Below are 13,429 nucleotides of genomic sequence, written 5' to 3'. Positions count from 1 at the left end.
GTCACATACTTCACGTACTTCTCAGTCTCTTGTGCTTCATTTTCTTCTTCATCAAGGGCTGCTCTTGGATGTTGCAGGAGGTAATCTGCAGGGTTGTTAGACCCTGGGTGGTATTCAACTTGGCAGTTATATTACTGGAGTTGGAGCATCCACTTCTCGATTCCAGGAGATGGCTTTGACACAGTCCTTCAGAAAAGGGGGATCAGGGCTTATGTTCCGTCAGGACTGTGAATGAGCATCCATACAGATAGAGGTGGAAATGCTTGCATCCCCAGTGTTATGCAATTACCTCCTTTTCGTATTTGTGAGTATCTCTGCTCAGTGTTGGTGAGGGACCGACTGGCATAGGCGACTGGGGACCAGTCTTCATGACTTTTCTGTTGCATTAGTGTGGCTCCTAGCCCTCTCGGACCCGCATACACTGCTATGGTGGTATCTTTGGGGGGGACAAAGTACCTCAGAATTATGTTGCCTGACAGCGCATCCTTGGTGGCTTGGAATGCAGTATCTTGTTTGGGCCCTGAATTCCACGGTTCGGCTGCTTTCGTGAGATCTCTCAGATGCTGCGTTAGCATTGTGAGGTTCTTGATGAACCTGCCGCAGTCGTTGACCATCCCCAGGAAGCTGTGGACTTCTGTCATGGTTGTTGGGGGAGGTGCTTCCTTGATGTCTTTGACTTTGGCTAGATCAGGAGTAATGCCTTTGGCTGAGAAGACGTAACCAAAAAAATGGTGCTTCCTTTTGAGGAACTCGCATTTAGTGCGATAGAGGGTCAGGCCAGATTCTTGGATCCATTACAGGACTTTTCGGAGGCAAGTATGATGTTCTGGCAGGGTGTGGGTGTGTACGAGAATGTCGTCGCTGACATTTATGACACCAGGGAGGCCAGCTAAGACTTTGTGTATCACATTCTGGAACACCATTGCGGCGCTGGAGATGCCGAAGATTAGCCGGTGATATTGATGGAGTCCCACATGCATCGAAAAAGTTGTTACATATTGGGAGTGGCCTGATCCAAAGACCAGCTTTGAGAACGAACATGGTCTACTCAGTTCGCTGCTTAAGAGATGTCTCTCTCTCTCACTCTTAATGGTGGCATTGTGTAACCTCATGTTGACGCAGATCCTCACTTTGCCGGACTGCTGGGGCTTTCTGGCAACTACAATTGGAGACACCCAAGGTGTGGGCCAGTCACTCTTTCAAAGATGTCAGTTGCTTTGAGGCTGTCAAGTTCCTTTTCAACCTAGGGCCTTAAGTGGAAGGCAGTTCGACAATGGCGTAAGGCAACGGGTTGGACAGTTTTGTTGTTGTGTAATTTGATCTCTTTTCCTTTTAGGCAGCCAAAGCCATCAAATATGCTGGGAATTCCTTTAGCATTTTGGTTATGGACTCTTCGTAGACTCCAAACGTGAACATGAATATGGCCAGTGCTTCACCGGCTTCGCGCCCCAGCAGCATGTCATGTCGATCCTCAACATCATAGAGCTGTTGTTCAATGGAGTGGGGTCGTCCATATGCGAGCATTGTCTTGAATGTCCCTCTTATGACTAGCGGTGTGGATTGCCCATTTACAAATACTTTGACAGTCATAGGGGTCAGGATTGGGGGTGGCATCATGCTTTCATACATGTTGGACAACATAATGTTTATCGAGGCTCCTGTGTCTACTACTGCTGGGGTCGGGTGACCTCCTAGTTGTATGCAGCACCTGGGGAGTCGCTTTGCCGTGCGGGAGGCTGTGCCAATGGTAAAGATAGAGTGTATGAAGTGGTCTTCGTCGTCCATGTCGCTGCTTTGGGACTGGGCTTCAAAGATGACGTTTGCCGCTGAGTTTGGGGTCCATCCTTGCGTTACTCTGCATGCCTTCAGGAAGTGGTTCATCTTTTTGCATCCTGTGTATTTATTTTCTCTTGCAGGGCACTCTGCAGGGGGGTGAGTGGGTCCTCTGAAGTGTCCACAGGTTCTGGGTGTGGCATGGTTCCTTCTGGGCTTGGGTTTGCGCTTGAATTTGCTTGGTGTTGACGTGACTGCGTTCACAAGGTCTTATTTCACCTGTCCCTGTATCACGGCTCCCATGTGTGACGCTCGGGCCTTGGACAGTTCTTTGTTTCTCTCCATTGTGAGTATGTCAGCCAGCGATCTTCCTGACTCTTTCAGGATTTTTTCTTGCAGTTTTGGAGAGGCACAGCCTTGTATTATTTGCCCCCTGATTTCCTCATTCTCATTGGTGAACTGGCACATGCTGGCTAGTTGTTTCAGACGCAAGAATGAGTCTTTTGATCCCATTGCTTGCTGTCGCGCCTGCCAAAACACAAAGCGTTTGTAATTGGTGTTGGTTATTAGTTCAAAGTGAGCGTTGAGGGTGGCGATCAGCATGAGGTGTGTCTTTGGGGTGGCTTCATTGATCTTTTGAAGATTCTGTGTATATCCTTTCTCCCTAGGTGCAGGGTCATTGCTCTTTTCTGCGCATTCTCCACTTTCGTGGCCTCGAACAATAAAAGTACTCTCTCTACCCATTCCTACCATCTGGGTGCTTGGGCCAATGGCACACCTTCAATGACAAAAGGCTCTACAGCTATTATGGTGGCCATTTTGTTTGGGAGTGGTTAGCGCTGCTGTCTGTTGGCGAGTAGGACACAGCTTTTCCTTTTTTGTTTTAGATTTTGTGGTGGGACACAGCTTTCCCTTTTCTTTTTAGTTTTTGTGTCCTTTGTGTGCATTGAAGCAGGGCAGAATAGTCATGGATGTGCCTAGCGTGCTCTTTCCCTTTTCTTTAGGGTCCTTGCACTCTGTGTCTGCCTCCTACTGTGTTTGTCTTTTTTTGTTTGTTGAATCTGCTCTAGGCTGGAGTTTTTTTTCTTCTCACCATAGCAATTGTGGTGAATATGCTTTTGTTTGTGGGCGATACAAGCTTCCAGCAAAGGCAGGCCTTTGCAGCACCGGCAGAACTTGGGGGTAGCGCTATTACTGGCAATACGTGGGTGCTGCAGGCAGGGGATTCCCCAGCGTGTCATCAGGACGGTTGGCCACACCTCCTTTTGCCTGTCTTGCAGCAGGCTGTCTGAGCGAACAGGCGTCTCCAATCGGAGAGGGCCGCAGGCACACAAGCGTCGCTGTAGGTGTGGTCCTCGCTGTTGGCAGGGCTCCGGATCCGTCCCTCGTTGCCAATGTAGCATTGTCAGGCAGGTAAGAGCCTGATCACAAAAGCACGCAGCACTATAAATAAACGTATGCAAAATAACTATTGTATTCTTCAGTGTGTGTGCTGCTGGTGGGTCTCACATCACTTTGCTGACCACGCCTAGTGGGCACACCCCCATTTATTTCCTAGCCCAAGTGGTCACGGGGCACAAACTATATGGCCACAGTTACTGATCCAGGTGGTAGCTTCGTCGCTCCAGTTGCGTCACTGGGTGCGACGCTACAATTATACTAGTGTATGGGGCACATAGTGACAATGAACAGTATTAATGTTTACGATATTGGTTGGTTCACCACCTATATTCACATGAAACAAGGAGACATTTTGTATATAGATTGACTGCTGTTATGCAACAGGGTCATTGGTCATGGGTAATAGCTATAACATTGCTCAGCCCTGTAGGACTTATTACGTGGCTTAGGGGAAGGGTGCAGATGTTGTTGCTCACAAGCCTCCACCATGGGTTGGTGATACTGGTATAGGATGAAAGCAGTAGCATGTATGCTGCAGAGGCTTTAATATGACATATTTATTCTCTTTAGTTGGGATCCAGAGTCCAACTAACAATGACCACTCTAATAAATGAATGATGTACACTGCTTGGAGGTAGGTCTGTACTTATTAGGTAAGTGTTCATTAGGCTAGATATGCCTGATGTATGTAGCCTTTCTCTACATTGTGCTCTAATGGGTGTTGTGCCCGATGGCATGTTAATGCCCTAAAGAGACCCCAGTAAATGGTTTGTAGGGTCGAAACATCAACTTTTTTAATAGGGATTGTCTGAATTCAATCAGTTGAAGACAAAAATCAGTGAATGTATATTGAATTGTTGATGTTTATCGAGGTTTGAGACATCCAGTTTGTACATATGTAGTGTTGTAAATGTTGCACATCAGTACACATTTAAGAACTGTGCCGTCTAGACTGATTTTGATTGTATATAACATACCATACATATTTTGGAGAATAAATTGAGTAAATTGTTTTTATTGTCAAGTGAGAGAGTTATATTGACTGTATAACAAAATAGACCAACAGAGCCATTTAGTGTGTTCTCGCATTTTACCCTGGTTCCGTTATTGGGCATAAAGGTTAGGTCCTACCAATATCCACCTTATCCAACAAGTGCATAAGAACTTCAGGAGCATTACTACTTCTTAAGGCGATTTCTAGAGCCTCACATGGTTATAGGTATATCACTGTTTTGCTGTATTCACACTAAGGTGTCGCTCAAAGTGTCACACACAGGTTGTTGACATGTTACCTATAAGCATACTGAAAATATGAGAAATGTAGTGCATAAGCATGCTGAAAACATGGCACCTATGTGTAAGTTCTGGCTGACAAGCTAATGACAAGCTAATGGGTGGGAGAGAGAAACTTGAAGTGTATAAGGCGGAAAAGAAGTACACTGGGAAGACAGTTGGAAAACATGTGTTATGACATGAATTGTTGCTATACATTCCTCTCCTTAGTTACCAGTTCCCTGCTGCTCAGCCAGTGTGATGTCATAGAATGTTGAGAGATGCCCTAATACCGATGAATGTCAGTTGGAGAGAGTGGGCTGATGGAGCAATGTACCATCTTACTTGCAACATATAACTAAGGCTTATCTAGAGCAATAAAATCATTTCTTACAACTTACGTGAATGACTATCCGGATACTTACACACAAGCCTCTATCATCAATTATCACATTGGCGACAATTGAAGAAATAACCTTTGTGTGGAAGAAAATTTAAGAGAAACCGAGACTAAAAGGAGTATAAAAAAAACTATAAATAAAAGAAGTGGAAGCTTAAGTGGGGAGTAATACCCCAGAAGCCCCACCAGTGTCTGTAACAACCAACAGCCTGCAATCAGCTCTAGTGTGAACGGCGTTTTGGACCTGCCTAATTTTCAAACCTATGCTGATTTATTGCGACTCTGGTACCAACAAGGTTGAAGTTGATATATATAAATTTCATCGCTTTGGCAAGACATGCGGGTGGGGAATAAACCAGCAGCACAGATGAACAACGAATACAGCATTCGCGAAGTGAGTGAACTGGCAGTGTGTACAGTCAGCCCCTTGAAGGCTAAAATGCAACATTATTGGTGTATGCTGTGAACAACACTTACGGTCAGCTGACAGTGAGTATATTTTGGGCTTATGTGACTGCGTGCATGGGGAAAACTTCAAAATAACTTGCCATAGCTCTGTTGCTCACTGTAGGAGGAACAGACTCTACACGTGTGTCCAGTTCCCAAGGAGATTTCTGTGTTCACCCTTGTGCTAGTGTACGTGCGCTGAGGTTGACATCAGTGAAGGAGGAGAGATTGCATGTACAAATAAGCTCAGAGCGACCTCAGCGACGTCTGCACCAGTGCACCAGCAGCCATCTTAGTGGATTGGAATGTGTGATATTGATTTCCACAGTGAATACGACGTTGTGTTCATACAATAAACTAATTTTATGCTTCTCCTCATTCACTTATTTACAGCTAGGCTTTCCGTCATCTACAATTCAGCACAACAAAGGTGAAGATAACTGAATGGTACATTCCGTCAAGTTGAGGAACAAAATGGTGATGGGCACAGCTAACAGTTGATGGTCTTACTCATGTCTACGTGCCAGTAATTTAAGGCTACCAGTGACAGGCACACCCCTATAGAGTGTGAAAACTGGCTAATGAATCCATTTTTATTATTTCTCCAGGCCTCACTTCATCCTGTGATACTCAATGCTGAACAGGCCTGAAAACATATGCAAAAGGTTGGATGACCTTAAATAAATTAACCCTGATAGTCAGCTTCTAATGCAAGGCTGGCTTCAAAGAGACACCTCGCGCAACATACATTGCTTCATTCACCCAGCAACAGACAAACATCTGAATGTTCACATAGGCCTGAGGAAAGGTTATGAAGAAACTGGTTTGGTGACACTTGGAAAGTCCCAACCGTGCAGGTCACGCTACTGATCATCTTGTATCACGCTGCCATCAAGAAATGTTGTTCTACTGTGATTGGATAGATGCCTAACATATGTGTTACACCATGCATCACCTGATCAACATCAAACCATGTACTTGATGATGAAATTACCTCTCTGTTGTTCTGAATGGATGATGTTTTTTCACATTTTTGTGGTCTTCATGCATAAAAGATTGTATTGGAGTTTCGCAATTCGGACTGCTTGGACTTGGCCTCTCAAGCCATCAGTTCCCGTGCACATATTAAATTGTCTTTCTTTATACTCTAAGGGCTGGCTGGTCTCTGGTTTTGTTCCTCCTCTGAAGGAGGCTTCAACATCTTGGTGAAGAATGCAGTGTTTCGATTGCGGTTCTCCCCTACCTGGCTCCCCGCTGTTTGTGGGGGGGCCTGCACCTGTGGTTTTCCTGCAGTGCTTGGGAGGGACCCTCCTCGACAGGAAGCCAGGGCTCTGGTGAGTATCTTTCACTTCTTCGGTCGCTTCGCGTTTTGCCTTTCTCTGGCACACGTTTCTTGGTTTTTGTGTGTAGTGCCTTGAAAGGGGTGGAGATGGGGCACCGTATATATTTATTTATGGAGGTTGGGGTTCTTTTGATATTGACAGCTATTATCATTTCCTCTCAATAGAGTATTTCCTCTCCCCTTTCGTTTTCAGAGTATAGTTTCCTATGTGGCAATGTGTGCTTTTGGAGAACGGAAAAAATATTTTTGATTTTGCCAATGCTTGTTTATTTTCATGTTTCCCATAACCTTACTGAAAATGGCTACATTGATTTTTCCATTATGAATATAAAATTTTGGAAATACTACCATACATCCACAAATTTACTAAATGATGCTTCAAAGAAATGGCACCTAACTTTCATAGTAGTCCACAAAACCTTTCTTTCCTAGTTGCATTTTTGTGAACATACTTTGAAAGCAAAGAATAGTAAATTCTGCTTTCGAGCTTCTGCAAATATTTGCATCTGATGAGAGAGCATTCTAAAAGCATTGTACAGAGACTCATATTGTTATACCTTGCAAATGTGTGTACACATATTTATATTGGGAGCATTGTCAGCAGTGCAGTCGAAACTTACATTTTCTTACTTCGCTCAACCTAATAATAAAGGCTTTGCAATAATGAAAGATTAATGCAAGTCCAAATAGCATTAACATATGGACAGACATTACTTTAACTGCAGACAGTGCCCTTTACCGATCCATAATGTTGTACTGCAAACAGGCAGCCAGTCGGTTTGTGCTGCAGGGGGTTAGGCCTACTTGTCACAAGGACAAAATAAATACGAAAACCTGTTTTCCTTGACCCCAAACAATATATGTAAGGCATCAGTCTATGGTACTTCCATTCCCCTGGTTTTGTGTTTCTTGAGAGCTTTATACAGTAAATACAAATGATTTAGTCATGTTAAAGTATGAAAAACATCTAGACATTACCATCATCATCATCATCATCACACCTTTATTCAGCTGTAAGCCATAAAAGGAAAGTACAACCAAGTGAAAGACACATCATTCCAACTGCAATTATTCACATGAGTACTAAAACCAAACTACATAGATAAATTACATAGATAAATGACCGTTGACACTCCTAAAAACAATAAATAACAATCATTTTCATTATTACTTTAGATGAAAATTATTAAAATTCCTAAAATTGGTCTCCCATCCAAAATACTACCACTACTTGTTAACTGACTAAGGGAGAACTTTTTAACCATTTATATAGGCAATAAATAAATAAGTAAAAAAAAAAAGAAAGGAAAAATTCTTAAAATACCTAAAAGCCTATATTTTCCTTCACATAAAAGACTATATTACATCTTAGGCAAAATAATTTCTCAGGGTCTATTAACTTGCTTAAGGGAGGGCCTATTAACCACTTGATCTTCATAAGATTTATCTATAGATGTAAATCTGAGCTTCTTAAAACCTCAGGCCCTCCTTGTCCCTGATAAATGAAGTCGCTAAAAGAAAGCGACTTATTCCAAAGACAATGGATGAGGTAGTATTAGACCTAAGTAATCTGTATGCTTCTTTATAATTTCTAATTCCTGCATTCCTACAAATAGGTCGAATCAATTTTTGTCACATGATCCACCGTTTCAACAGTCTCCATATTGCATAACCCACATTTCACCTCATGATTATTCGCTTTCTGGGGGCTCCATTTAATAGTAAAAGCTTTAGTCTGAAGAATCCCATATCGAAACTTCATGAATAATGTTTTCGCTCGCCTAGGATAGATTGTATCTAACCAGTCCTCAGCTCTTGGTATTGGTTTAATATCCAAAAAACTCGACGTCAATCTACCCAAATTCTCATTGCGAAAATGAGTACTCGAAGAGAATTTCCAGTATGCTTGTTTTAGTCGAGTCTTGGATTGCATCGTAAGTGTATGTGGTTCGTCCCAGTAATGTTTCAGCCCTAGGTTATAGAACCAGTACCTTACATGATGTAACCACGGTAGAGAAATTGATTTATCGAGGTCCATTATCTCCATTAGCACTTGCTTATAATGAGTCAATTCCGGAATTGTCCACAGTCTGCACCAGTAAAGTAATTTCCTCAAAACTGCCAATTTACCTATTTGCTTCAGATTTATATCATAAATAAGAGGGATTAACGGGGTAGATGGTGGCAATCCCAATACCCCCCTCAAAAAGCTGTTTTCTTGAGATACTAGTGGATTTAGGTTTACAATACCCCAAAGTTCGGCACCGTATAATGCAGCAGCCTGCGCTTTATATCTATAAACCTCAAACACTGGTGAAACAATCCCAGTTCTTGAACTTTTATAGTTGTTGTTTATAGCCGCAGAGCTGTGGACTAGAGAGGTTGCAGCTTTATTAATCTGCGGCGTCCAGGACAATTTAGCATCCAAAAATATCCCTAGATATTTTTTTTTTTTTTACACATTCTAGATCGTACCCATTGACCACAATACTCCTTTTAAGTGCTTTATGAGGATTAACAGTCAAATACTTTGTTTTGGTTGCGTTTATCTCCAACCCCTTCAGGTTACAGTATTTACTAAACATTCCTAATAGGGATTGTAGACCCATGGGAGTTTGCGAAAGTAAGATAGTATCGTCTGCAAAGAGGAGGGCAGGAACTGGTTCTCCATTCAATGTTGGCGAGTCATGATTACTCTCTTTTAGATACTCTACCAAGTCGTTGATATACAGCGAAAAGAGAGTCGGGGCAAGCACACAGCCCTGCCTCACTCCCCTTTTATTAGGTATTGGGTCAGTCAGCTCTCCATTTGGGCCCCACCGCACTTTTGCAAAAGTATTCTCGTGCAATCTCTTTATCTGGAGGAGAAGACTCCCCAGCATACCCTGCTCCCCCAGTGCAGTTCATAGAGAGTTTCTTGGAACCAGATCAAAGGCTGCACGCAAATCTACAAACGCAATGTACAAGTGGCCTTTTTTTAATTTTGTGTATTTCCACACTATTGCTAATAGCCTGAAGACCTGGTCAATTGTACTTGTCTGCTGCCTGAAGCCTGCCTGGTATATTGTCAGGATGTTTTCTCCCTCTATCCAACATCCTATTCTATTCAGCAGCTGCCTAGCATAGACTTTTTGCATAACATCAATAAGGCTAATTGGCCTATAGTTCCCAGGGTCCTCCCTAGATCCTTTCTTATAGACAGGGATTATTTCTGCACCTTTCCATGTCTCAGGAACTGGCTCCCCCCTTGCTATGGCGTTGCTGAGTAAGTTTACATAAGGTGCCCAGATTTCTATGTTATGCTTGAACAGATCCCCAGGGATTTTGTCCAATCCTGGGGCTTTGCCTAATTTGATCGCTTCAATGGCAGTCTCCGTTTCTTTCAGGCTAAACTGTATGATTGCAAAGCTACTCCAAAAAGGTACTTCTTTGTTCCAGGAAAGTTGTGCATCAAAGTTAGGCGAGTCAGAGTAAAGATACGTAAAATGATTGACCCAAGCACTGGGATCTATATGATGGTCGGTGCTGTATGTCCCCTCTTTCCTGCCATGAGTAACTATTTTCCAAAATATAGCTGTATCATTGCATTTGGCTGCCTCTAGAAGGTCATGCCATTTTTGATCCTCCCAATTTTTTTGTGCTGTAGCCAAAATTTTCTTGTAACCAGCCCTTGCCTGTTTCACGGCTGTTGGATCTTTCTGTTTAAGGGCCTCTACCAATAATGATTTCCTTTCTCTGCATTCAGTGGTGTACCAGGGATTGGATGAGATAATTTGCTCCTTGCCCTTTTTGTTTTTTTGTTGTATCTGTTAATGCAATACTCATGGATTGGTAAATATCCATGATAGGGATATCAGTACAAATTTTAAGGGCATGGGGTTCCATTAATTCTATGTATGTATTATAAATATTAGTCATGACACCCAGATTGCCCAATATCACTGGCCATTTTACTGCCCTTCGATTATTACTAAGAGTGGGTTGCAACTCCACCTTATCCTTTTCGATGCAATTCAATTCTGTAGAGTAGCCCTTGAGTTCAACTACTAGCGGAAAATGATCGCTTTCCCTCCTCTTATCTATTTTAAAGGTCACTATTCTCTCCCACGTACTAGTGCTATGCATAATATAAGCTAGTTTTGAACAAATATTACCTCTTCGAAAAGTATCCTTATTAAGACCGCCTTGGCCCACTCTACCATTGCACGCCCTCAATCCATGCTTTAATGTAAGGCCCATAAGTTGCATTGCAGCGACCGTACCAGGGACCGACTCTTCAATTGAGAGGCGGGGAACTGCTCTAGCAAGATCTTCCTCTTCTGCCAGATGTTCAAGACCAATTATAGGCTCATAGTTACAATTAAAGTCTCCCCCAATCATGATTGACTCTCCTGCCGAGATTTTTTTCAACATATCGTCCAAAATTTCTATTTCGTGTGACTCCAGGTTTGATCTTCTGGGCCTTATATACACATTAAACAAGTGGGATAGCACCTTATTTTTATCCCCTAATTCTAACCACAGAATATTAACCAACCCTGTATCGCATTTGCATATCTCGATATTAAGGGAAATTTTAACCCATATAACCAGCCCCCCAGACATCCTTCCTCTCGCTGCAGCAGTTGCGCTAATATAAAAAGTTTTGTATCCCAGCTTATGCGGTGGATCCTTTAGCCAAGTTTCTTGAAAAAGACAGACATGAAACTGTTCTATATAAGCATGCCAGTCAGGATCTATAAGCTTGCTTTTTAACCCTGCTACATTCCAGGAAACCATAGAAATCAACCCCCTTCTGGTAGCTATCATATCGTTGGTAGTGGTGCTCTGAGATATGGTCAATTCCTTTCTACGGGGTAAGTGCTCCTCAATACTTCCTCCCCCAGTGTCTTGATAACTAGTATCTTCCTGAATCTCTACTACTATTGGGTCTCTGGATGGTCGCAGGTATACTTGATTCAGTCAATCGACTGCTTCAAGGTGCGAGACACTGTTTCTCATTTGCGCTCTCCTACCCCCAAATTTGCTCCTCTGTGCTATAGGCTTACAAGTATAGGGATCCAAGCTAAATCTCATAGCATTTTCCATGGGTGCACTGGCTCTCTGTTCCATGATGATCAAACCTTCAATTAGTCTTTCATCCCTTAATGTCAGAGCGACAACATCTTGCATCCCAACCTCTCCTGGGATCCTTTCCGCCCTCATAATATCTGAGCGGATTAGAGATAAACAGTGTCGTTTATGTCTGATCCAGTGTGTAAGTTTATTCTTTAGGGAATCCTCATCCTCACTACAATTTTGAGCCAATTTCGGGACATTTAACAGGTAAACTATATCAGACCTAGGGGACCTTACTTTTCCTTCTTGGTAACTACTCCTTTTAAGAGAATGCATGCTACCCTTTTGTGATAGAGTATAGGGTTTAAATATACTTCCCATTTTCTCTTCTTGAAACCCTATTCCCAAACATGCCTCCCTTAATGGATTCTCAGGTTCTTGTTGTAGTTCCCCTGCCTTACCCACGGAGTAAATGTGAGTCCCTCTACTACACTCATTTTCCCCTCTCACATATTCTTGTGGTACATGTGTTTTACTAACTGTAGTTAAGGTAGAGATAGGCTGGGCATTCAGAGTTTGGGGAGACAAACGTCTACCTTGTACATGTGATGTTACTAATGAGGTCTCCTCTGTACCCTGGTCTCTAGTGGTTGCTGTATTCACCCCCTTCTTCACAAGAGCTGATAGTTTTCCCACTTCGAATTTAAGCTCTCTAACTTCCTGGATTAATCCAGTCATTAGTTCATAGAGATCTGTTAAACTCCTTGTTTTACATTTTAGACAGGTCTCTAAATCTTGATTAGCTAATGGTACCTTCTCTTTAGGTTTCTGTTCTAAGGGGGTAATTTGATCATGCCTACCCACAAATTTCCTTTCTTGCGCCTCCTGCGCTTTACTTATAGCATGTTCAGCCAGAACTGCATACTTATTAGAACGCACTATACCACTCTTGTGCACATGGTCCTTCTTCTTGGTACTTTCTAGTGTAATTAGGGGGTGGCGCTTAGCCCGGACTATACCATCTTTGTAACTATCTAACCTATTTACGGGGGATAATTTTTCTTCTTGCTGACTGTCACTCTTTTTCCTGTCGATTGATTCCGCTTTCCCTACTTCTGTTTTCTTTGTATAATATGAGGTTATCTTCTTATCCGAACCCTCCCGAGATGTGGTCCTATTACTTAGTAAAGATCTGATATCTAATATAAGGGACTCTAGGCTCTTGCTCTATGATACTGTTGATGTTATTCCAAGTATCAAACTACAAGAAAGGTGGAAGGGAGAGGCTGCTATCAATAGAGCTGCCTAGAGAAACTATAACCTGAATTAAAATATGTAAAGTCTCAATACCGGGTGGCAGTCTAATCTCTTGCTATAAATGAAAGAGAATGGGCCCAGCCCAGTCTCCTCCGGTCTCTGACGGGCACAGGACGGGCCCGCCCTTAGCCCGGGCACCGCCCGCGCGCGTCCCACGAAGCTGGAGCGCTATGCTATTTTTAAAGGGCTCCTGCCCTTTGCTGCTGGCGTGTCCTCCTGGCCCCCAGGTGAGCAAGGTTAAGGAAAAAAAGAAAGCGCGTCCCGCAAAGCGGGAGCACTATGCTGTTTTTAAAGGGCTCCTGCCCTTTGGTGCTGGCGTGTCCTCCTGGCCCCCCAGGTGAGCAAGGTTAAGGAAAAAAAAGAAAGCGCGTCCCGCGAAGCGGGAGCACTATGCTCTTTTTAAAGGGCTCCTGCCCTTT

This window comes from Pleurodeles waltl, chromosome 8 (assembly GCF_031143425.1).
Source record: "Pleurodeles waltl isolate 20211129_DDA chromosome 8, aPleWal1.hap1.20221129, whole genome shotgun sequence".
Classification (NCBI taxonomy): domain Eukaryota; kingdom Metazoa; phylum Chordata; class Amphibia; order Caudata; family Salamandridae; genus Pleurodeles; species Pleurodeles waltl.
Note: the sequence above shows the minus strand (reverse complement) of the source record.